Here is a 25333-nt window from a genome sequence, read left to right as displayed (position 1 = left end):
TATTAATAATTGTAAGTGGTTAACCCACATTTAATGATGGGACTACAGTTAGTTGCAAATGGGTCATGGTATTAGATAGATGGTATTAATAAGAACCATGGTATTGCTCCATGGTATTGCATGTATGAGTCATATATAAAGGATAGAGACTCCCTGCGAGGAGCATGGTGTCTTATTTTGTAATCGAGCTCTGCTCTATTGGAGGTTGCCCCCTCGAAGAGGCAAGTGAACATTGTTTTCTGAATAATAAAATACCTACTGTTATTTCTCACTGTTCTATGTTCTGGGTATATTTATGCGCATATTTGGTATTCTTGTATTGTCTTGCAGGTTAAGAGCATAATAAGTGGTATCAGAGCACTTTCCAGGGCCAGTGGGATCTCCAATTTTTAGCAAAAAAAAATTTTGGCTAGAGACGTGTTTCGGCATCTTTAAACCACGGGATCTGTCGTTGAGTGCATAAACCTGCAGATTTGGGGAGGCATGCACGCAGGAAATACAAGAGGTGGTCACACTTGTTGGACTCCCTTGTAACCCCTGTGGGTACCCCTTCGAGTAGTAGCGCATTAGACAGAACCGCGCACGAACTATCTTCCAAGTACCCTCTGGTATATCAGAAGCCCCCTAGCTCCCTTGAAACCTCGCCATAGATAAATCGTCAGTCATCTTGCTGCTACAGTACACCGAGAACAACACTCGGAGAGATTACTCGCCTGTACGATAGGGTAGTCGGGTTGTACGGCTAAGGGTATGGTTGATCCTCCTTGGTTAGTGCCCTGAAAAATTGGGTCGAGTACTATTGTCAAACCCTTATGTATATTGCAATCTATAGCACCTGACACTCCTTGAGACCATAGTTCCCTTTTCTATCTCCAGATCATGCATAATCTCTGCCAGATCAGATCTTGCAAGTGGGGTTTTGCAGTAGCAGCAGAAATCAGTCCCACAGTTCAGATTTAACAGAACAACCATTCATATCTATTAGATCCATCAGATCCACAACAGCAATCTGTTCCGCCGCTTAGATCTATCTGATCAGCCATTCAAATCTCTCAGATCCACCAGATCTGCCATCCAGATCTGAGTAGTTGTGTGGGTTCCTATACTGGGGCGTGATTTTCGCAGGACTTTTGGCAGCATTGACATTTCGGGGATTCGGCTACTACAGTATTCCTAAGCAAGGAGTAAAACTCCGTTAGGAGTTTTCAGAAGGAAAAAAAAAGTCTAAGACCCCCGGGGTGCTTATTGGTGACCTAGCCCATAAGAATCAGGACAACGAGCTGAGCAAGGTGGTACCATTCAATTGTTAGTGCCAAAAAAAAATTCGGGCGGTCCCAAATTTCAAGTACAACAGATCGGTGCATGGTAGAAACTAGAGCTCAAGCTATGGCGAATGAGAAGATCGACAAACTTGAACAATCCTTGAAAGACATCAAAGACCAGCTGGTGACAATAACTAAAACACTCTCTAAGGGAAAGGCGGAAGCCCGCAAGGAGGCGTATATTGGCAATTAACACAGTGAGGGTGAGTCTAGCCACTCTCTTCACCTCTGGGGCACCCACCAACAATCCCATCCACGACCACCCAAGCTAGATATGCATAAATTTGATGGTTCTCACCCGACAGTATGGATAGCACAAATGGAGCAATATTTCAATCCGAATTACATCTTGGATAATGAAACTCAGCTTATGGTGGGGAGCATGTACTTGGACAATGAAAGATGGCAATGGTGGCAATGGCATAAATGTTGCAATGGAAGGACCTTGACTTGGGACACCTTCAAAAAAGCTCTTATAGAGCGCTTTGACCATGACTGTGCTATTTTGGGTCGTCTCACTAAGCTCCGACAGACTGGCACAGTGGATGAATATATTATAGCCTTTGAAGCCTTAGCTTTCCGCACTATGGGTCTCCAAGATGAGTTCTACACGGAATGTTTTATCAGTGGTCTTAAAGAGGCCATACAAGCTCACGTCCAACTAAAGCACCCTCCCACATGGTCAAAGGCTTGCAAGGTAGCTCGTAAAGTTGAACGTGCATTAGCGGCCCAATCCAATCGCCCAAATTTCACCTCCAAGGGTCGCCCCCCACAGGCTCATAGCACTACCCAAACCCTTAAGGTTCAAAAGGTGTCACCTGCAGAAATGGCAGAAAGAAGAAAGCAGGGATTATGTTACTACTGTGATGAAAAATATTCCCCCGGTCATAAATGCAAGGAGCCCAAATTTTTTCAAATTGATGCTACTAACCACAGCGCATCGGAGGAATACCCACCACTTGAGGAACCTGAGGAGGAAGAAGAGGACAACCAGAAGGACAATGTCCCTGACAAACCAGTTATTTCGCTGCATGCTTTGGCAGGGATTTCTTCACCTCAAACTCTCAAAATCAGAGGTTTTATTAAGCATCACCCAATAGTAGTCTTGATTGATAGTGGAAGTACACATAATTTTATCCATCAAAGAGTCACGGAAGCAGTGCATTGTTTTGTACGAGCAATTTCTAACTTCCAAGTCCAAATTGCGGATGGGGGAACAATGAAATGTGACGGCCGCTGTGAAAATGTCAAACTTCAAATGGGGGATTATCAGTTGAAGACCCACATGTTTGCCATACACATGGGAGGGTGCGACATTGTCCTCAGTGCTGAATGGCTTCGCACACTTGGGCCAATCACAATGGATTTCCAGGAGTTATATATGAGCTTTAAGTAGAACAAGTACACACATACCCTCTGCGGACTCTAGGCGGGAGCTCCCTCTATCATCAGCTCACATAGTATGTAAAAATTGTTAAAAAAGGGCCATCCTGGAGTTATAGCTCAATTTAATTCCATCCAGGCCGTCGAACCCAATTCTCTTCCGATTCATCCTAAGATGCAACAGATTTTAAGTAACCATCTGCTAGTCTTTGACAAGCCTCATGAGCTTCCACCCTCGAGAGGGGAACATGATCATAGCATCACTTTGGTCCTAGGGGCCCAACCACCAAAGGTGTGCCCATATAGATATCCGTTTGCCCAAAAGAATGAAATAGAAAAAATAATCAAGGAACTTTTGGAAGCAGGCATCATTCGTCCCAGCATTAGTCCTTATTCATCACCGATGGTCATGGTGCTCAAGAAAGATGGGGAATGGCGTATGTGTCCAGACTTTAGGGCCCTCAATAAGTTGATAGTCAAAGATAAATTTCCCATCCTAGTTGTTGATGATTTGCTGGATGAACTAAATGGGGCTCAATTCTTCACTAAGCTGGATCTTTGCTCAGGCTACCACCAAATTCGCATGAAAGAAGTCGACATTCCAAAGACTGCTTTCAGAACTCATGAAGGCCATTATGAGTTCCTGGTCATGCCATTCGATCTTTGTAATGCCCCATCTACTTTTCAGAGCCTTATGAACCACCTCCTCAAACCATATCTCAGAAAATTTGTCCTTGTTTTCTTCGATGACATCCTCATCTACAGTCGCACTTGGGCCACACATCTTCAGCATGTAGATCTGCTCTTGCAACTGCTCCGCAAGCATAAATTATTTGTTAAGATGTCTAAGTGTTATTCTGGCATGGAAGAAGTTGAGTATTTGGGCCACATTGTGGGGCGTGAAGGTGTCAGGGTGGACCCCAAAAAGATCCAGGCAATGCAGGATTGGCCTCAACCTAAGACCTTGAAGAGCCTAAGAGGATTTTTGGGTCTCACGGGCTACTATCGCAAATTTGTCCACAATTATGGTCGCATTGCGAAGCCCCTCACTCAACTCCTCAAGAAAAATTCATTCCTTTGGAATGATGAAGCACAACAGGCCTTTACAGCTCTCAAAAATGCCATGTGTTCCACTCCAATCTTAGCACTACCCAACTTCACCAAATCTTTTGTCATTGAATGTGATGCTTCGGGTACGGGTATTGGGGTGGTCTTAATGCAGGAAGGTCTACCCTTGGCCTTCACAAGCCAACAACTAAGTGGGACGAATCTGGGACAATCTACCTATGAGAAGGAAATGATGGCCATCTTACATGCAATAGATACCTGGCAACCTTACTTATTGGGGCGACGTTTCCAAATCCGCACAGATCATCACAGTCTTAATTATTTTTTGGAGCAACGCCTATCCTCACCACAACAAAATAAATGGCTCGCCAAAATACTGGGATATGATTATGAGATCATTTACAAGAAAGGGCGTGAAAATATTGTAGCCGATGCATTATCTCGCTAAGTCGAGGAGGAAAGTACCCTGCTCGCAATTTCCCTTCCCATTCCAGAATGGATTGAAGAGGCTCGCAAGGAATGGTTTTCACATCCCTGGCTCTCCCAACTCATTACTCAATTGCAGGCGGATCCAAATTCCACCAAGGGCTACTCGTGGCAGGATGAGATTCTTCGCTACAAGGACAGAGTCGTAATATCACCAACATCCACCCTCAAAAGCCGCATTTTGGCGGAGTTGCACTCATCCCCCACTACAGGACATTCAGGCTTTCAGAAGACGTATGCTCACACTAGAAGATCATTTTTTTGGACAGGCATGAAAAAGGAAATTCTTACTTTTGTAGCGGAATGCAATGTCTGTCAGCGCCACAAAGGGGAGACAGTCAAAGCACCAGGCACATTACAACCATTGCCCATCCTGACATCAATATGGATGGAGGTTTCTATGGATTTCATTACAGGTCTTCCAAAGTCAGGAAACAAGTCAGTCATCATGGTGGTTGTGGACCGACTTTCTAAGTATGCTCATTTTTGCGCCCTACCCCACCCTTTTACACCGACTTTGGTCGCTCAATCTTTCATGGATCATATCTTCAAATTGCATGGCATGCCCACTTCTATTGTGTCTGATCGTTACCTGATCTTCACCAATAATTTTTGGCAGGAACTCTTCAGGCTACAAGGTACCCAACTAAAACTCAGTACTTCCTACCATCCACAAACGGATGGTCAAACTGAAGCAGTCAACAAATGTTTGGAAACCTACCTTAGGTGTTTCACTTCAGAAAAACAACATCTTTGGGTACAATGGTTACCTCTAGCTGAATGGTGGTATAACACCAACTATCATGCCACCACCAAAGTGACTCCCTATGAAGCAGTTTATGGTCAACTACCTCCTTCCCCTACTTCTTATATCAAGGGGTGCTCAAAGGTACAAGCAATGGATCAACTCCTACAGAACTGCATAACCATGCTCGCCCATCTTAGAGAGAATCTTCATCAAGCTCAAAACCACATGAAGCAACAGGTAGATCAGCATCGCTCAGAACGCCAATTTCAAGAAGGGGATCAGGTATTTTTGAGGTTGCAACCATATAAGCAAACATCACTCAAAGACAAGGGTTGTCAGGAACTATCTCCAAAATTCTACGGACTGTATCAAGTACTTCAGCGCATTGGAGAAGTAGCTACAAGCTAGCTTTGCCACCCACTGCAAAAATCCATCTAGTTTTCCATGTCTCATGCCTTAAGAAAGTGATTGGGAACAACTGCAGAATTCAAACCAGTCTACCTGAATTGGATGAATAAGGGTCAATCTGGCTCCAACCTGAACAGGTCCTAGACAGACGAGAACGACACCTGCGTTGCCACATGAACAAGGAAGTCCTCGTCAAGTGGAAAGACACCTCTCCGGAAGATGCAACCTGGGAACCAGCCATGATTCTTCAGCAGTTTCCGCAACTTCAGCCTTGAGGACAAGGTTATTCTTATGGGGGAGGGCATGTTAGGGTACCACCCTAACCCCCTTATTTATGTAGTAGGATCGAGTCATAGTCATAGTTAAGTAAAGAGTCAATAAAGCCCATACTAATAATTGTAAGTGGTTAACCCGCATTTAATGACGGGACCACAATTAGTTGCGAATGGGCCATGGTATTAGATAGATGGTATTAATAAGAACCATGGTATTGCTCCATGGTATTGCATGTATGATTCATATATAAAGGATAAAGACTCCCTGCGAGGAGCATGATGTCTTATTTTGTAATCGAGCTCTGCTCTATTGGAGGTTTCCCCCTTGAAGAGGCGAGTGAACATTGCTTTCTGAATAATAAAATACCTGCTGTTATTTCTCACTGTTCTATGCTTTGGGTATATTTCTGCACATATTTGGTATTCTTTTATCGTCTTGCAGGTTAAGAGCATAACATTAAGATTCGATTTAACTAAACGAATAGATATTTGTATGCTTTTATTCTCCATTGACTAGGTGTTTTCCACCTATGTTAGTTGCAGGTATGAAGTTCAGGGGTAGCAAGGAGGAAGAATGCAAAGGAATATACTTCAATCATTGAATTCAAAAGTAGGCACCTTAATTAGTAGAATAGGATTTGCTTTAAATGCATGATTTTTTAGGCTAGTGCCTTGAGTTTCTTGTTTTTGCTAAGTTTCCAAGGTTTTCAACCTTTACATTAGGGGGTAATTTCCCATAACAGATCTAGTGAATCCATTGGAGAAAATTATCTTTTATTTTTTCTCTTAGGGTCATAGGAAAGTTTGAGGATATTTTTATAACATTCTTTTTGCCTTTTTGCCTCTTTTTCAGTTTGTTTTAAACTCTTGCACAACCTTATCATTCAGATCCAAGCTTTCTCTTTTTATTTTATTCCTTTTTCCATTTGTTTAAAGGGTTATACGCTACTTCTCTTAGAAACAATCACCTATATATGCACTTTGTTTTGGGAACATTCGCATATGCATGCACTTTGCCTCAACAATAATCATGTATGCCTCCTTAAGGTGAATAAATTATTCACTTTCTTATCTATATGAGGACTTTATGACAGAGTCTTGTGCTTGGTTATGTCTTTATCTGTGTGTTGTTATTGCATTCTATTTTAGAAATATTTATTTAGGATTTTTGCCTTTTTTTGTCCAAGTTTCTTTGAAAACAACCTAGTGTTAGGGCTTAAACTTTCCCTCTAGGGTTTTGTTGTGTTTGTCAAACCTCTTGATGGACTATGAGTGGTATTTTGGTTTTGTTTATGGTCATCTATACCTTCTTTTTTCATTTGATTGGTTCATGTTCAAGTTAGCATATGTTCCCTGCTATACCTTGAGTGATTGTTTGACTTGTACAATATGAGCTTTCCCTTTTCTTGTTTGCATTACAATTTTGAAAAGGAAAAAAGTAGTTTTTCTTGATGTTTATAGTTCTTTATTTATGTGCAACATGAGCTTTCAGATTTCTTGTTTGCATTATAACTTTGAAAAGGAAAAAAATATGTTTGTTTGATGTTTATAGTTATTTATTCGCATTTAGTTCAATAGGTTTGAATTAAAGAAAAAAAGGAACCTTGTGAGCATTTGTGATGCATTCCAAGTTTGTATTTCTTGTTAAGCATCTTTAGGTTAATTGGGTTGAAGTGTTTCTACTCATGGCTCATGTTTTGAATAGGTCATTAGATATCATCCAATTTCCTTTTCATTTTCCAACCCTAGTTACATTATATGCATCGGTTTGCGATTGTTGCATTCTTGTTGCAATAGTTGCACTTTTGTTGCATTTTTACGTTATCTTGCATCCTAGTTTCTTTATTTTCATTTGGGAAAATTGATTTGTGTGGTTCCTTGTTCATTCTTTTGAAAAATAAAAGCTATTTTCTCTTGCATCCAAAGAGAATAAAGGAACGAAAATTTGTAGTTTTAAAAGTTGCATTTTAGGCCGTGAAACTTGCATTGTAGGTCCAGAAACTTGCATTACAATTTGAAAAGTTGCATTGTAGGTTTGGAAGTTACATTGAAATTTGAAAATTTTGCATTGAAGTTTTATAGAAGTTGAAGAAAATCAAACTTTTCATTGAACAAAGAGAACAAATGCATGCATTTAGTTATGTTTTCTTACTTTGATTTCTTATGTTGAGTGAATAACACCCCAAGTTGCACTAGCATCTCCCTTGAGTTATAACGACCAATTAAAATAAACTAGACTTTTACTTTGTCTTGAAAACCAACTAGTATAGGTTTAACTAGGGCCTTGGGATAGGTATGGAGAGTAAACTCTCCAATGCCACTTGAATCAAATGTAGAAGTTGATTAGCAAGTGCAAAATCCAGTGTCATATAGGTTTTCATGGAAAGTCCTCTAACACAAGAGTTAAGAACTAGGTCGTGCAAGCAGGAGGAAAGAGAGATACCCCATCTCCTACATGTCCAAACACCTACCCGCGATTGTCCCCCTTAGATTTTGATTACGAGTTGGAAACTTATATTTCTTTCCTAGGTTCCACCTAGGTGGTTGCAAGGGGGATTAGCTGCACTACCTAAGGCAAACATTGTACCACTGATATAGTGCTCCTGGAGAGTGGTTCGTGAAACGATGGTACCTGATAAAGGTTATATTACTAGGGAAGGATAACTACTTTTCATGCCTTCATTAGTAATATTAGGTACCTCATCATCCCAATATTTCCTTCAAAAGTCCCTATAGCCACTCTTTTGCATTCCGGTTTATGGTCCTAATCACCTAAAGTGGAGACACATAAGAGTTTTTTTCCTAGCTCTTGCTTAAAGAATTTTTGTAGTTGAGTGTTATGTGCTCCTAGCTTGCTTTATTAATTTTTGAGTCTTGTTGATTTTATACTTCCAAGGTGGCTAAGGGATCAAAAATTCGGTTAAGAAATATTTGTGGAATTTCTCCTAAGAGTATGAAACCTTCACTTCATAGGCGTAGGCTAGACAATACTAATTCACTGGAACCAATTAGGATCGATACAGAGGAAGTAAAGCCTCCCTCTCAAGGATGATCATCTGAAGAGGAATTTGAAGCCCAAGGTTTTATTCATGATATTAATGGTCATGTACCTATTCAAACTCTATTTTTCTTCAGGTCTGTAGGACACCTTAGATAGTGTTGAGGTTGAGGAGATTCCAAATACTTATGATCTCTACATTAATTGTTACCAAGAGACCATCTATGGGTGGTGTATTTTGTTAGGACTTATGTTCAATATTCTCCTTTGTTCTCTTCTTCTTTCATGATTCTCAATGTAATTAGCACTAGCACTGCTACTAGAATTAGGGGTGCCCACACCTTATCTTTTGTTCTCTGTGTGGGGGCGGGGGCAGTTCACCTTCCTTATCCACTATCTCCATACCTATTCCTATTTCTATAGATGTTGATCCCTCTTTCAATCCTAACATCAATGGAATAAATCAACCTTCTCCTCCTTATGTTGGTGTCACTACTACATATGGGTAAAACAATAAATGCTTTATTCCAATAATACCAATAAAATCATCTGTACTGATGAATATTATTTACATTTTTCTGTATTTAGAAAAAAAATCCTCGAGTAGCATTAAATATCTAACGCAATGCATAAAAGTGTCGGATATCCAACTGCTTCCTCGTACATCCGACGTGTCTGCAAGCTGCATTAGATTATCGACATTTGACCAGGTCATCCATGATGATGTCAGAAGACCAACGATGGAGGGGGTTAATTTATTTTACCATTATACAACATCTCTTAATATTCTGCGGATCTTGGAAATCCACTGCAATAAATTATATATAAGGGTTATTTTTTGTTTAGAAATAATTTATTAATTGCATTACAAATAGTCAAACTATGGTTGATTTTTGAAGATAATCAATATTGAAAGTTTGGTAAGGAAAAATGGATGATGAAAAGGTTATTTCCCTTATTGTGCATGTAGGGGCTACAAGAAGAGGAGATTTTTAATAAAAACAATTGAATAACATCGTAGACAATTTGGACACCTTGAAGGTGACATGCATATCGTCCCCTAGTAAGTTATTCATTATATGTCTTTATATTGCACTTTTTTTTTTAATTAGGGGTTTATGATTTAAGGGGTTAATTGAGCGCATTTTATCAAAATGATTATCTTGATGGAAATAATGGAAGGTTTCTATCCTCACTTCCTCTATATTTATATTTGTGTGGGAAGGTTATGGCGATTTTAGAGTAATGTTGGATTTTCTATCGAAAGAGGCTAAAGGTTCTTTGATTGGAAGTTCCTTTGTCAATTTTTTTTTTAAATTCAGAAACTTCAATGGATATGTTTTTCAGCATTTTAAGCACACCTTCCAAATATATGGGTTCCTTAGGCTTATACGCATTTTTAGTTAATAACAATCTATTATTCCTCTTTTATGATTTATCACCCCCATTCCTAGTTTCTTTGCTTTAGTATGGAACAAGATACCATCAAATGGAATGGAACCTATTTTCCTCCTAGTGGTTTGGTTATAAAATAGCCCAATACCCAACTAAGGATCATGTTTGGCTCCTTCAACTTCAACTGGAGTTACAAGTTTGACCCTTCTAGAGTCTTCTTCAATGTCCTCACATTGCTAGCCCCTTTACTATGAATAAGGTGGGTTGACATGGCATCAACTTGTGTCATGTTGGTTAAACATGGTAAGTCAACTTACAAGAGGCATGCCTTTTGCATATGAACCTTGATTGACATGATTCTTTCATTATTCGTAAGGAATGTAAGTGTAGAACACTACCATAGGTCCCACACTTAAGTGATAAATTTTAACACATAAAAAATATCATTTGAGGCCTCAAAATGCCCTTGGAATAATTCAAAGCCTAATTCCTAAAACATGATTTTGTCGATAAAATTTCTCTTCTAAGTTTATTCCTCCAATTTTTCCACTCTAACAGAATTGAGATAGACGACAAATCTATGTAGTAATTCAATTTAGATCATACCTCCCCATTTTGGGAGGCTTTTGGTCCCCATAAGCTTTAGTATATGAGGTGAGGAAAATTTTCCTCTACCTTCTCCCTGGAGTACCATTTATCCTTGTCTAGAAGTCGTCCCTTCAAACCAATCTACCAAAGGTCATGCTCCCTGTATCTTGTAGTTTTGGACATCTTCTGCAAAACTGTTTCTTCTTCCAACTATGCAAGGTGTTATACCATCTTTCATAACGCTTTGCTCTGAGATGCTTTATTGACCTTTTTATCTCCATATTTCCCTATGGAAGACTTGATGTTTCCTTAAAAGTCTTCAAAAAAAACTTTTCAAAAACCATATGCACTTCTTGATTGGGTATCCTTCGTCTGTTAATGATCCTTATCAAAATAAGTCATGTTTATACATGAGCTTCATTAAAGTAACTTGCATATGATTATAAAATGCACCAAAAAAAATTAAATGTGTGCATTTTCGCATGGGGTTTACTAGTTAGATTGGAAGCCACCTTCTATAGCACGTCTTAACTACCCAACCAACTTTTGTTGGTATAAAAGAATGCCATGAGCATGTGAAAAGCCATTGTTTTCCATAAGTAGCCCTGCTCTGGAAAAATTTCCTTGATCTAGTTTTGTCTCCCTGTGTACTTCTAGCATTTCCCCTCAAGAAACCCTAGTTTCCTTATTTTCCTTATCTCTCCCCTAAAGTTTTGACCAACCCTTCGTCACTTGACCAGAAGACCAAGGAGGAGACCTTTAGTGTCCCATGTAGGAGGAATCTAGAGGATGGTCCTATGGAATGCATGTGGCAAGGAGCAAGTATACATGTTTGTATTCATTGAAACAAGTTAATAATAAGGAAACTCATTCTCGCTCCAATTTTATTGTTTATGTGATGAATTTTTCTATGCTTTAAGATTCCATTTAACTGAACTAATAGATATTTGTATGCTTTTATTCTCCATTTTCTAGGTGTTTTCCACCTATGTTAGTTGCAGGTATGAAGTTCAGGGGTAACAAGGAGGAAGAATGCAAAGGGATATACTTCAATCATTGAATTCAAAAGTAGGCACCTTAATTAGTAGAATAGGATTTTTTTTAAATGCATGATTTTTTAGGCTAGTGCCTTGAGTTTCTTGTTTTTGCTGAGTTTCCAAGATTTTCAACCTTTACATTAGGGGATAATTTCCCATAATAGATCTAGTGAATCCATTGGAGAAAATTATCTTTTATTTTTTCTCTTAGGGTCGTAGGAAAGTTTGAGGGTATTTTTATAACATTGTTTTTGCCTTTTTGCCTCTTTTTCAGTTTGTTTTAAACTCTTGCACAACCTTATCATTCAAATCCAAGCTTTCTCTTTTTATTTTCTTCCTTTTTTCATTTGTTTAAAGGGTTATACGCTACTTCTCTTAGAAACAATCACCTATGTATGCACTTTGTTTTGGGAACATTCGCATATGCATGCACTTTGCCTCAACAATAATCATGCATGCCTCCTTAAGGTGAATAAATTATTCACTTTCTTGTCTATTTGAGGACTTTATGAGAGAGTCTTGTGCTTGGTTATGTCTTTATCTATGTGTTGTTATTGCATTCTATTTTAGAAATATTTATTTAGGATTTTAGCCTTCGTTTGTCCAAGTTTCTTTGAAAACAACCTAGGGTTAGGGCTAAAACTTTCCCTCTAGGGTTTTGTTGTGTTTGTCAAACCTCTTGATTGACTATGAGTGGTATTTTGGTTTTGTTTATGGTCATCTATACCTTCTTTTTTCAGTTGATTGGTTCATGTTCAAGTTAGCATATGTTCCCTGCTATACCTTGTGTGATTTTTTGACTTGTACAATATGAGATTTCTATTTTCTTGTTTGAATTATAACTTTGAAAAGGAAAAAATATGTTTTATTGATGTTTATAGTTATTTATTTTCATTTAGTTCAATAGGTTTGAATCAAAGAAAAAAAAGAACCTTGTGAGCATTTGTGATGCATTCCAAGTTTGTATTTCTTGTTAAGCATCTTTAGGTTAATTGGGTTGAAGTGTTTCTACTCGTGGCTCATGTTTTGAATAGGTCATTAGCTATCATCCAATTTCATTTTCATTTTCCAACCCCAGTTACATTATATGCATCTGTTTGCGATTGTTTCACTCTTGTTGCAATAGTTGCACTTTTGTTGCGTTTTTACGTTATCTTGCATCCTACTTTCTTTATTTTCATTTGGGAAAATTGATTTGTGTGGTTCCTTGTTCTCTTTTGAAAAAGAAAAGCTATTTTATCTTGCATCCAAAGAGAATAAAGGAACGAAAATTTGTAGTTTTAAAAGTTGCATTGTAGGCCCTTAAACTTGCATTGTAGGTCCTGAAACTTGCATTGCAGTTTGAAAAGTTGCATTGTAGGTTTGGAGGTTACATTGAAATTTGAAAATTTTGCATTGAAGTTTTGTAGAAGTTGAAGAAAATCAAACTTTTCATTGAACAAAGAGAACACATGCATGCATTTAGTTATGTTTTCTTACTTTGATTTCTTATGTTGAGTGAATAACACTCCAAGTTGCACTAGCATCTCCCTTGAGCTATAATGACCAATTAAAATAAACTAGACTTTTACTTTGTCTTGAAAACCAACTAGTATATGTTTAATTACGGCCTTGGGATAGGTATGGAAAGTAAACTCTCTAATGCCACTTGAATCAAACATAGAAGTTGATTAGCAAGTGAAAAATCTAGTGTCATATAGGTTGTCAAGGAAAGTCCTCTAACACAAGAGTTAAGAACTAGGTCGTGCAAGCAGGAGGAAAGAGAGATACCCCATCCCCTACGTGTCTAAACACCTACCCGCGATTGTCTACCTTAGCTTTTGATTACGAGTTGGAAACTTATTTTTCTTTCCTAGGTTCCACCTAGGTGGTTGCAGGGGGGATTAGCTACACTACCTAAGGCAAACATTGTACCACTGGTATAGTGCTCCTAGAGAGTGGTTCGTGAAACGACGGTACCTGGTAAAGGCTATATTACTAGGGAAGGATAACTACTTTTCATGCCTTCATTAGTAATACTAGGGCCCTCATCATCCCAATATTTCCTTCAAAAGTCCCTATAGCCACTCTTTTGCATTTCGGTTTACGGTCCTAATCACCTAAAGTAGAGACACATAAGAGTTTTTTCCTAGCTCTTGCTTTAATAATTTTTGTAGTTGAGTGTTATGTGCTCCTAGCTTGCTTTAATAATTTTTGAGTCTTGTTGATTTTATACTTCCAAGGTGGCTAAGGGATCAAACTGTCGATTAAGAAAGATTTGTGGAATTTCTCCTAAGAGTATGAAACCTTCACATCATAGGCGTAGGCTAGACAATACTAATTCACTGGAACCAATTAGGATCGATATAGAGGAAGTAAAGCCTCCCTCTCAAGGATGATCATTTGAAGAGGAATTTGAAGCCCAAGGTTTTATTCATGATATTAATGGTCATGTACCTATTCAAACTCTATTTTTCTTCAGGTCTGTAGGACACCTTAGATAGTGTTGGGGTTGAGGAGGTTCCATATACTTATGTTCTCTACATTAATTGTTACCAAGAGACTATATGTGCGTGGTGTATTTTGTTGGGACTTATGTTCAATATTCTCCTTTGTTCTCTTCTTCTTTCATGATTCCCAATGTAATTAGCACTGGCATTGCTACTAGAATTAGGGGTGCCCACACCTTATCTTTTGTTCTCTGTGTGGGGACGGGGGCAGTTCACCTTCCTTATCCACTATCTCCATATCTATTCCTATTTATATAGATGTTGGTCCCTCTTTCAATCCTAACATCAATGGAAGAAATCAACCTTCTCCTCCTTATGTTGGTGCCACTACTACATATGGGTAAAACAATAAATGCTTTATTCCAATAATACCGATAAAATCATCCGTACTGACGAATATTATTTACATTTTTCTGTATTTAGAAAAAAAATCCTCGAGTAGCATTAAATACCTAACGCAATGCATAAAAGTGTCGGATATCCAACTGCTTCCTTGTACGTCCGACGTGTCTGCAAGCTGCATTAGATTATCCACATTTGACCAGGTCATCCATGATGATGTCAGAAAACCAATGATGGAGGGGGTCAATTTATTTTACCATTATACAACAACTCTCCATATTCTGCGGATGTTGGAAATCCACTGCAATAAATTATATATAAGGGTTATTTTTTGTTTAGAAATAATTTATTAATTGCATTACAAATAGTCAAACTATGGTTGATTTTTGAAGATAATCAATATTGAAAGTTTGGTAAGGAAAAATGGATGATGAAAAGGTTATTTCCCTTATTGTGCATGTAGGGGCTACAAGAAGAGGATATTTTTAATAAAAACAATTGAAGAACATCGTAGACAATTTGGACACCTTGAAGGTGACATGCATATCATCCCCTGGTAAGTTATTCATTTTATGTCTTTCTATTGCACTTGTTTTTTTAATTAGGGGTTTATGGTTTAAGGGGTTAATTGAGCACATTTTATCAAAATGATTATCTTGATGGAAAGGATGGAAGCTTTCCATTCTAACTTCCTCTATATTTATATTTGTGTGGGAAGGTTATGGGGATTTTAGAGTAATGTTGGATTTTCTATCGAAAGAGGCTAAAGGTTCTTTGATTGGAAGTTCCTTCGTCAATTTTTTTTTAAATTCAAAGACTTCGTTGGATATGTTTTTTAGCATTTTAAGCACACCTTCCAAATATATGGGTTCCTTAGACTTATATGCATTTCTATTTAATAAAAGAGGTTTCTTATTTACAAGAATAGTCTTATTATTCTTGCCTCTCAAACTTTATACTAATGTGGACATTTCCTTCTCAAGCTTCTTAGCTTCCTTAATTTTTTTAGCAAGAGTGGTTTTACCATTGGTTTTGACAAATATGGCAATAGATGCATGTAGGGAAAATGCATAATATTCAAATACTATTTTGGTCAATTGCACATCAATAGTGAATTTGTTGAAAATTATGGTGAAGCACTAATTGAATTCTTTGATATGTTCTTCCTTCTACATTTTAATATCTATTGACTCTTTTAATAAAGTAGTAGGAGTATTTTACTCACCAAATTTAATAATAAATTTCTTTTCAAAATCATCTTAGCTTAAGATAGAATCTGTGGGTAGATTGTAGTACTAATTGGATTCCTTATTTTTAAAGTGGTATGGAAATAATTTGTAGGATATGTCCTCATGCCCTACATTCATTAATCACATAAATATATAGAAATCTTGTATATGATCTTCTTGGGCAAAATGTTTTTTGGTTCAAGTTTTGGAAGAATTCCTTCAAGGTGCTTAAGTAGATCATGAAGTTGTCCCCATAAATTCAAGGCACCTTGGGACATCCATGCAAACATGCAAAGTTAGTTTCCAACCATTTGATGAGAAAGTAATTACTACAAAATTTTATTTGCTCACATATTAATTTCAAGCTCAAAGGTTGCAAAATGTATAGTGTGAGGTGAAGATGGGTGTGGTGTCGGGGTTTAGTCTAGAGGTTCATAGATACCTTGAAGAGAAAAATCCACTAAATTTTCCACATAATCATTCAAAATATCTTGTCTGATTTGAATGTGATTTCCATGAGTTAATTTTTATTTGGGAAACTGAGGTGCAATAGGAAACTCTCCAATATCCTAAGTGTATTCCCAAGTGAGATGACATAAATCATTCACCTATGGATGAGGAACTACACAAATATGTTCAGGAGGTGGCTCGTGATTTTCAAAACTAGTTGTACTATTTGTTGTAACCTTGGAGACAATTCTTGGCTAAAGAGAATCAATGCCTAGGACATCTACTAAAACTTCATTAAATTTTTTAAAGAAACTAGCTAGAGATAAGTTACTTCTTAGTGTAATGCATATTTATATTCAGAGATCTATAACTTTGATCATAGTGACCGATCTTGGGGGTTACAGTCCTTTAAAATATTGGTTGATTGTCACATATATATATATATATATATATATATATATATATATATATATATATATATATATATATATATATATATATATAATCTATGCACAAATAAGTGCTTTTGATATTGATGCCTCTATATGTTATATCATTCTACTAATTCCCTTTATTTGTGCATAGTTTTTTATGCCTTTTCCTCTTGGCATAATTTCTTGACTCTTATATGGTTTTCTTGTCAATTTTGTTTCTAGGTGAAACCATAGCTCATAGAGGGTTATATGGCTTGGTATTCTTCTCACTTTGGAGTTTATAAAAGAATTCACAACTTCACCTTTTGGAGGATGATTTCGAACCCTAACTCTTTAAGTTTCAAATCCTTATGAATTTCTTTTTGTTTTATATCCCTTGCAACAAATTTAATGATCTCTTCTTTGTATACCGAGGTAAGGTTGCAGAAATTGGCTTCATACAGATGAGATAAGTAACTTCCTATAATTGCATATAAATTTCTTTTCAGATATTCACTTAGTTATCCTTAGACTATTTTTTTAACTTTAATTTCTTATATACATTACAAGTTTCCTTCTCTTGGGGTTTCTAGACAATCGATTACCTAATTCAGACTTTTCTCAAATATTCACCTCGCATCCTCCACATTGATATCTAGGTTCTTACAAACTCTTGTTTTTTTATTAGGGTTTCTATCTTATGTGATCGAGACCCATTATAGAGTTTAATTTGTGGTTAGGGTTGATAATGAGACAAATTCCAACATAACTACTCTGAAGTAGAGAATGAGTAATTTTTTTTTAAAGAAATACTAAGATGTATGTATATGGGAATTTGGCAGTCTGACCCTAAGGCCAAAGCTTATTTTTCCAGTGTTTTTTTTCTAACAAGAATCAGATCCAATTCTGGTTCTAGTTCAAGCAACTACAGATAACACTCTCATGCTATAATTTTCTCTTATACTAGCTGAGATCTTCTAGTCGTAGCTGGATATTTGCATGTTATACTAATTATGATAGATTTATTAATAACTACTTTGAGTTATTGTTTATATTGCAAATTTTTTTAATTACATCAATCCCCTCAGGGCTCCTCTTTTACTTATGTATTCTTGAATATGAGCTAGGAAGCAATGGTATGAATTTAGAATTATAGTTTCTTCGAAAATCCAAAACTTACTTAGGCCTATAGTTCATGGAATACTCTAGGCTTCCTTGTCACAGTTATAATCTTTATTTCCATTACTCAAATAATACTAATTAATATTTATTATATTTATTATTTCCATTACTCAAATAATACTATTTCGTATTTATTATACCACTTTGACATTCATAAGATACAATTTCAAAAATTTATGCTTTTAAGAAGTAAATGAACTAATTCATTTAGGATGATCTATTATCACACTTTGACATTCATAAAATATGATTTCATATATTTATTATCAAGAACTAAACTTATCATGAAAAACTCGTTGCCATCTATTTCATTTGGCTTGGTTGGATTACATAACACAACTGAAGGATTTGTTAATTTTTCATAGGGATATATTGTTCTTTGCTTTGATAATTGAATTTCTTCATTAATACATTAGGTTCACCCCATAACATCATAAGATTATTCAGATTTACATCATTATCCATCATCATATGAAACTATGTAGAAAGAACAATATCATCATCATAAATGTAGCGAAACATAAAGGAACAATAGAAGAAAAACATTCACACATATAGACACCAGGATTGGTCGGAGACCAGGGAAAAATCCACTATGGGGAAAACCCTTTCAACTTCTTCTTCTTATATTGTCATCAAATGATTCGGAAAAGGAGAGTACAATGCTCCATATCTTCATCTATGCAACTAACCTACAAAATAACTACAACATCCATGAAATGAACCCAACAATGTATATGCTCAAAACTTTGATTCTAAAGACTAATGAAATGTCACTGTCTGTAGTCAACTACTAAAACTTGTGGTCACTGAGAGAAATATTTGGAAGAATAAGATTTCATCTTTTAGATCCTGATCGTACGGAGGTGTCATGCAAGTGACTATAGTTGTCCCAGTTGCTCCCTTAAACCTATCATGCGAGCGAATGGGGTCAAATGTGGATTGCACAAAACCCAAACCCCCAGTCGCATCGAAGGGGAGTTGTTAGTGCAAATGGAGGCTCCAATCACAGGTATGAGCTTTTGTGCATGCGACTATATTCAGATCTTCCTATTCCGTGCCTAGGACTGGGGCCCAAAACCCTAAATCATAGATGCGATCTTTGGACCCTGCAATTGCACCTTAGAGAGAACCTGATCCTCCGTGGACGAGCCTCCGACCTATGCAAGCCAAAAAAAAGATAGAAGAGTGCCTCATTGTTTTGTCCAAATGAGATAGAGGGCACTTGTATTTATAGCCTTTCAAGGTGGTCCACTTTGCTTTAGGGTCAACCTTATCAAATGTGCACATGTGGGCTTCTATTCATAAGTACAATTTCCCTTATCCGATTTGAGTGATCTTTAGGTCGATTTTGATCCTCTCGAAAATAGGAATTCAATGAAATCATTATCTCTATCAGGTGAGTTGTCCAACATGGAATTTGATCACAACTGCATATTTTTAACACTCCCTCTCAACTAGGGAGATTCCACCTGCATCATGTCATGTATCCTGACATCAAATCATATCCAATCTCAAATATCTCATCATCATGTATTAATCACTGATCATCTCAATTCTTCTCTCGCTCATTCTTGATTATCTCTTGATTGTCCCTACTCATATTTTGAATATTCTCGAATCTAAAAGAAGAATAATTTTGACATGGGAGGGGAGATCATTCTACCACCCTCCATCCATCGGACTATTACTAAGAATATTTGCCAGCAGACTACTGCCTAGAAATATCAGCGAGGAGTCAGATCTATGACCTGTATCATCATCTGAGATCATACCATCAAGGAGCATATCTCAACCTAGAACCACATTGGGGAGTTACTACTCAACCCAGAATATCATGGGGAAGCTACTACTACGACCCTATATCGAGCAATAGGTGATATAGGGCAGCTACTACTCAACCCATCCTATTGCCTTTCGTCTTCCCAACTATGACCCTCAATAGTCATGTGTTAAAACACCTACATCATAATCTGAGCTTGGATGAGATACCCAACAAACCGAGAGGTAAGGATCACATGCCTCCAAGCCTCCTTAACCCATTGGTCAGATGGGGAGGGACAATCCCAACAAACCCAAATTGTGGGTATGATGTCAACCGGGGTATACTCTACAAAGACCAAGATAGGGTGAGCTACTACTCCAACCCTATGGGTAACAGATAGGGGTGATACCCTATTATCCAAACTTCCCTTAACCCTAGGAGACCTCTATCTCAATTTATCACATGGGAGCTCAGATAAGGGGGGAAGAGATGGCTCAGTGTCCTTGATTTGGGATGCTCTCATCATACTCATATTTGATATCATCTTTATCATCATGTAGCAATAGTAGCAGTCTCCTATTCATGCAGGTCATCAAATCAAATATCATATTAGAACATAAAAAATCATATATCATATATATATATATATATATATATATATATATATATATATATATATAGTAGATATATATCAGAAAAGAATAGCTTATTCATCACCCCTCTCAAGGAGGTGCCAACCACAAGCTTGAGCTTGTCTCGTACAACAACATTGTCTCAATATATGAAGGTATCTTAGTCCCAGTTATATGAAAGATTCTTTGTCAATCGACTCCCACTTTTTGTTATCATAATGTATCCATGTCATATCTAGATCCTACTCGGATGCTACACCTTACACCAAGCTAGTGTGAAGCCAAGATGAGCTGAGAACTGAACAATACTTCTGGAGGTGTTAGACTCATTTTTCACGAACAAGATCTATGCAGAGAGTTGGAGTTCTACCAGTGTGTCACCAAGTGTTGTAGTGGCTAAAACCACCCTCCAAAATTTTTCCTTAGCCTATTTTGGAGCCTCCCTACCAACCTTACACAACACATTGTCTTGCTTCGTCAAGTACGCAAGCTTGAATGCTTTCCTCACACAAAGGCAGCCTATTGATCACAGTTGATCCATTCCCCTCACAAGCTGCTTACCCAGACTTGGTCCAACTGTAGGCTAAGTAGCTTCCCCTTGAAATTTGTGCATTCCTAGAGGGAAACCAACCTTCCTCCTAGAAATTTTGCAATCCTCTCTAACAGCCTGCTGGGCTCCAGGATTGCGCAATCCTTCCAGGCAACCCTCCCAGCAGGATTTATGCAACTTTTCCCAACAGCAAGCTGCTCAGCCCAGGATTTGCGCAAATTTGGGAAGTAGTCAACTGATCTACCCATAAATTACGCAATCCCCTTGGGCATTAATCCCAACTCACAATCAGGGATGTACATTTTTCCCAAGCAGTTGAGCACTAGCATGCATGGACAGTTCGGTTGCCTAGTTCCACCCGGGACTGAGGAAACTTTACTTGCATGCCTGCATGACTTGATCTTCGTAGAATAGCAAGAGACAACATGCAAAAGGCACCCCATGATTCAGGGAGCTATTTTTAGCAGCGAAGGTTTACATGCAAATTTGTTTTAAAAGTTTCCCTCCAAGTGTTGCTTTTTCCTAGATTTTTGGCATGCGCGTCATAAGACCAAACTTATTTATTCGATGCATCAAAGCTCATTCATTCACATTGATCTTGGAGCTCTGACATCCCACAACACATCTAGGACTCTTCGACACATCCGACTCATCTATTCACAGGTAAGTGGCCTCAACTTGTCTTTTTCAGCATTTCTGTTGCCTTTTGTGTATTCGATTGTATGACTGTTGTTTGCTTGATTTATTTGAACACCTCCTATTGTTTACATGTATTATAGCTTGTCCTAGCTATGTTTCAGATTTCATCACTATCTATGAAGATACAAAGTTGTATCTAGACAAGGACATCAAACTGAAGTGGAAAGAGGTGAATGAAACATTCACAGGTACTTTTGGGGAAGACCTTGAAGACCGTCTGGTGTACGTGAACGTTCATAAGTCCAACTTGTACCGGATTGCATGCAAATGCCCTGTGTTCCCATGCGCGGACATGATTCACTAGATCGTCTCTCACACTAACCCCGAGACGATGACCTTGAGTAGTGTCAGTGGGAAGAAGCTTGCAACCTGATGGGCACAAGATTATGATGAGATGTATCAGATGGACGAGCCCGTGAGTGTCATGACCCCTTCGTTCAACTTGCCCAATAGCAGAGGCCACTCTCGAGACATTCTAAAGAATTGGGTAAAGGAGCCAACTCGTTTCAGGATGACACCCAATCAGATCTATAAGACGAAGATATTGAGGAAGGCATACCAATACTTGCTCATATTCGTCTGTTAACTAAGTGGCCAAGCAATCACTGAGACCTTCCCTCAGAGTTGGGTGGTCGTGCTAGACCAACTGGCTAAAGAAGGAAGACCATGCAATTGGTTTGACATACTGGCTCATCAGCTGAAGGAGCAAGTCACAAAGGCTCGATAGTCACCTGAAGGCATGCATGCAAGTATTTACATGTCCGCCCACATTCTAGATGCAGTTTGTGCCCAACATGAGTTCCCGAGCTTAGAGTGGGCATGGTCACCGATAAAGACTATTTTGAACGTGTATTTCAAGATATTCTCCGAATGTAGTTTTAGAGGAGTGATCATATGGTTGTCCGACCATCTTGTTACCCTAGTGTATAGGTTGATATTCGAACAAGATCCACCCTGCATATCAGAGGAAGCAATGAAGGCATTGTTAGGCATTGCATATTGGTATGCCTCACCAATCAACACGTTTCTCTGAGTGTTCAGTGTGGAGAATTCTTCGCATGTTCTACCAAAGTTTGCTTTGGATGTGGTTGTCATGCAAGAAGTAGCATATCATATCTCAGCAGGATTGACAGCTAAGCTGCAATGGAAGAAGAAGGCACCTTGGCCCACTCTTCCATTACGGATTGGATTATATGAGATCCAGAGCATCAAGCAAGCAGATGTCGAAGCTGAATAGATCATGAAGTACCCATTCGACCTCCAACGCTTCAACCCGTATGACCCACATTGCATTGTGAAGGATCACTGCATGAGAGTTCAGTTCAATTGGATCCATGGGGCATGTCATTGGGCCGAGGAGGACTCATGGATGTATTGCTACAATTCCTCCAAACGCAATGAACAGGTTGATTTCACCGTAGAGTGGTTAGCACAATAGCATGAAGTAGCATCACAGAGAACACTAACACATTGCAGCAACCGTAGAGGCAGTAGAGCCAAGCATACATGTGTGTGACAAAGGGAAGAGGAATATTGTCCACCGCACGGAGGAGGAGAAAATTTGTAATTTTCAAGCAGCTCCACTTATAGAACAAGCAGATATGGCTATTAAACAGAAAAGGCAGCAATGCGACAAGCGAATCGTGCGAAGGCAGAGGGATAAGAAGAGAATGGAAGAAGCAGAGAATGATCTGCATGACTTGAGGGAGAAACTCTGGAAAGAACAAGAGTTGTGGCAATAGGAGAAGGAAGCGCAACAACATCAGATTCAGTAGGGGGCGCATCACGTGCAGACAAATGAAGCAGTGCCTGTACAAGTAATTGGTTCTCTGAACAGCTAGCTTCAGGTGAACATGGTGAACCCTCATAGGGGCAAGAATTTTCTCATGAGATAGAACAGACCCTTGAATAGTTAGATGTAGACATGGAGCAGAAGGAGTTGGAATAGGACACTGACCTCGTGCCTCACCACAGAGAGGTTGACTCAACTGATTCAATGCATCTAGATGATGAGCAAGTCTCGAATGACCAAGGAGGCATTGAGATCCTTTGACGAATCTCAACATAGAGTTGAGCAGTCTCATAGAGTGCTGACTTCGGAGGACCAAACATCCCTTGCGCAAGTTGAAGAATAAGTGTTTGTGATTGATGTGCACCAAGACCCAACTGCTTTGGCTGATGCAACTAGAGTGTATGTCGAAGCCACTAGCTCCAGTGTTCGTTTCCTCATAGATGAGAGTGAGAGAATGGCGAAGGAATACAGGTGCCCAAGCAAGGAGGAGACTTGGTGACAATGTCCGCTCGATCTGAACTAAAGAAGGCAATACTAGATGAAGTATTGTCCTTGGACACAGTCATGCGAGCATTGTACTCCAAGTTTGGTACTGTGAACCAAACAGTCGTTCATATTCACGAATGGTAGAATCGATGTGTGAGAAGAGCATGCATCTTGAAGAACACACATGTTGTCATTCACAACATGCAAGCATGGACGATGAAGTACAAGGGAGCCCTGCTTCATTTTCCAAAGATGATGAGGGCCAATGCGGTCAAGCTGCAAGCATGTTTCCGAAGTCAAATCCGAAACTATGAGGACCTACCGCAACTCATCACTAGCATATAGGCTTCCCATGCACAAGTATTCAAGAGCATGGAGGTTGTGGTTCACACACAAGCAATTCCATCACTTAGGACTCTCACCCAAGCGAAGACCAAGAAGCAGGTCCAACAGGAGCTTGACTCGTACTTCGATGAGTTGATGCACATTGCCACCAGTCCAGACTTGCCTATCAGTGCAAACATCATGCACAAGTATGTTGATGGTCTGGCCACATTGAGGACAATGATGCACATGCTTTCAGACAAGTTAGATAGAGAGGCCCGAGCAGTGTACCCAGATGTCATGGAGGCAAGGTTTAGGTTCCGGACAAATGTCACACGGACACTATCAGGGACTACCAATCTTGGAATCAATATGTTACTATTGATCAGCATGAGGATGTCGAGCAGTTGGACTTCCATAGTTGTCTAAGTCAGAGTGGTGTCTAGTATGGCTTATTCAAGCCATTGTTCACATGGGTACATGTGCATTTTAATGTTGACTCACGTTAAGTGTAAGTAAAGTGTCAAGAGTGAATGTAACAGTCATAGAGTAGGTGAAACGTCATGAGGGTAGTTGAATGGTCACAAAGGGGAATGTCAAGGGTCACCCCACCCTTTGCTATAAATAGTCCCTCATAACTCATTGTATAGGCTTTTGGTCAGCCAAGCTTCTTCTGAGACTATTTTGAAGAAGGCTTGGACAATATTGTAACGCGCCTTGGCTTCTCCACTATACAGAGCTAGTACATCTCTTTGGAGGAGCAGGCGGATGTGGCTGTAATGTTCCACTGTTGGAACTAGTAGGTTTACATGGTGTATTGTATGATTGTGACTTACACTTCTTTATATAATAAGAGCCAACAAATTTTCATGCATATGTTGTTATTGTAGTTGGACTACTCCAGTTGCCTTAATGATATATGTTGTTTAACTTACGTACTTGTGTATGAACTGATTCACATGCAATTATATGAATCTTGTTGTTAATGTGTTGCAAATTTTGTTAATGTTGTCATCGTCCGTGTCGACTGCTCTGCCAAACATTAGACAGAGCTTTCTCATGAACCTTTCTATATCAACCGTCACACTTGTCTCGGACTGATCCGTGAGTGTTTTTCATGTTATCTTACCTTGTATGATGTGATTGTCGCATCCGAGTGGACTGCTCCACCGGAAGTTGTGCATGTCCTTTGTGTGGTGTGTTCCTAGCCGAGTTGGGATTGATCCCTTTCAACCTAGAACTCACCTTCACCTTCCTCTCCCTTCGAAGTGT

Source organism: Pinus tabuliformis, chromosome 8 (assembly GCF_031772625.1).
Source record: "Pinus tabuliformis cultivar Carrire ecotype Pingquan chromosome 8, CPIR1, whole genome shotgun sequence".
Classification (NCBI taxonomy): domain Eukaryota; kingdom Viridiplantae; phylum Streptophyta; class Pinopsida; order Pinales; family Pinaceae; genus Pinus; species Pinus tabuliformis.
The sequence above is the reverse complement of the archived record's forward strand: the minus strand, read 5'-3'. Positions refer to the sequence as shown.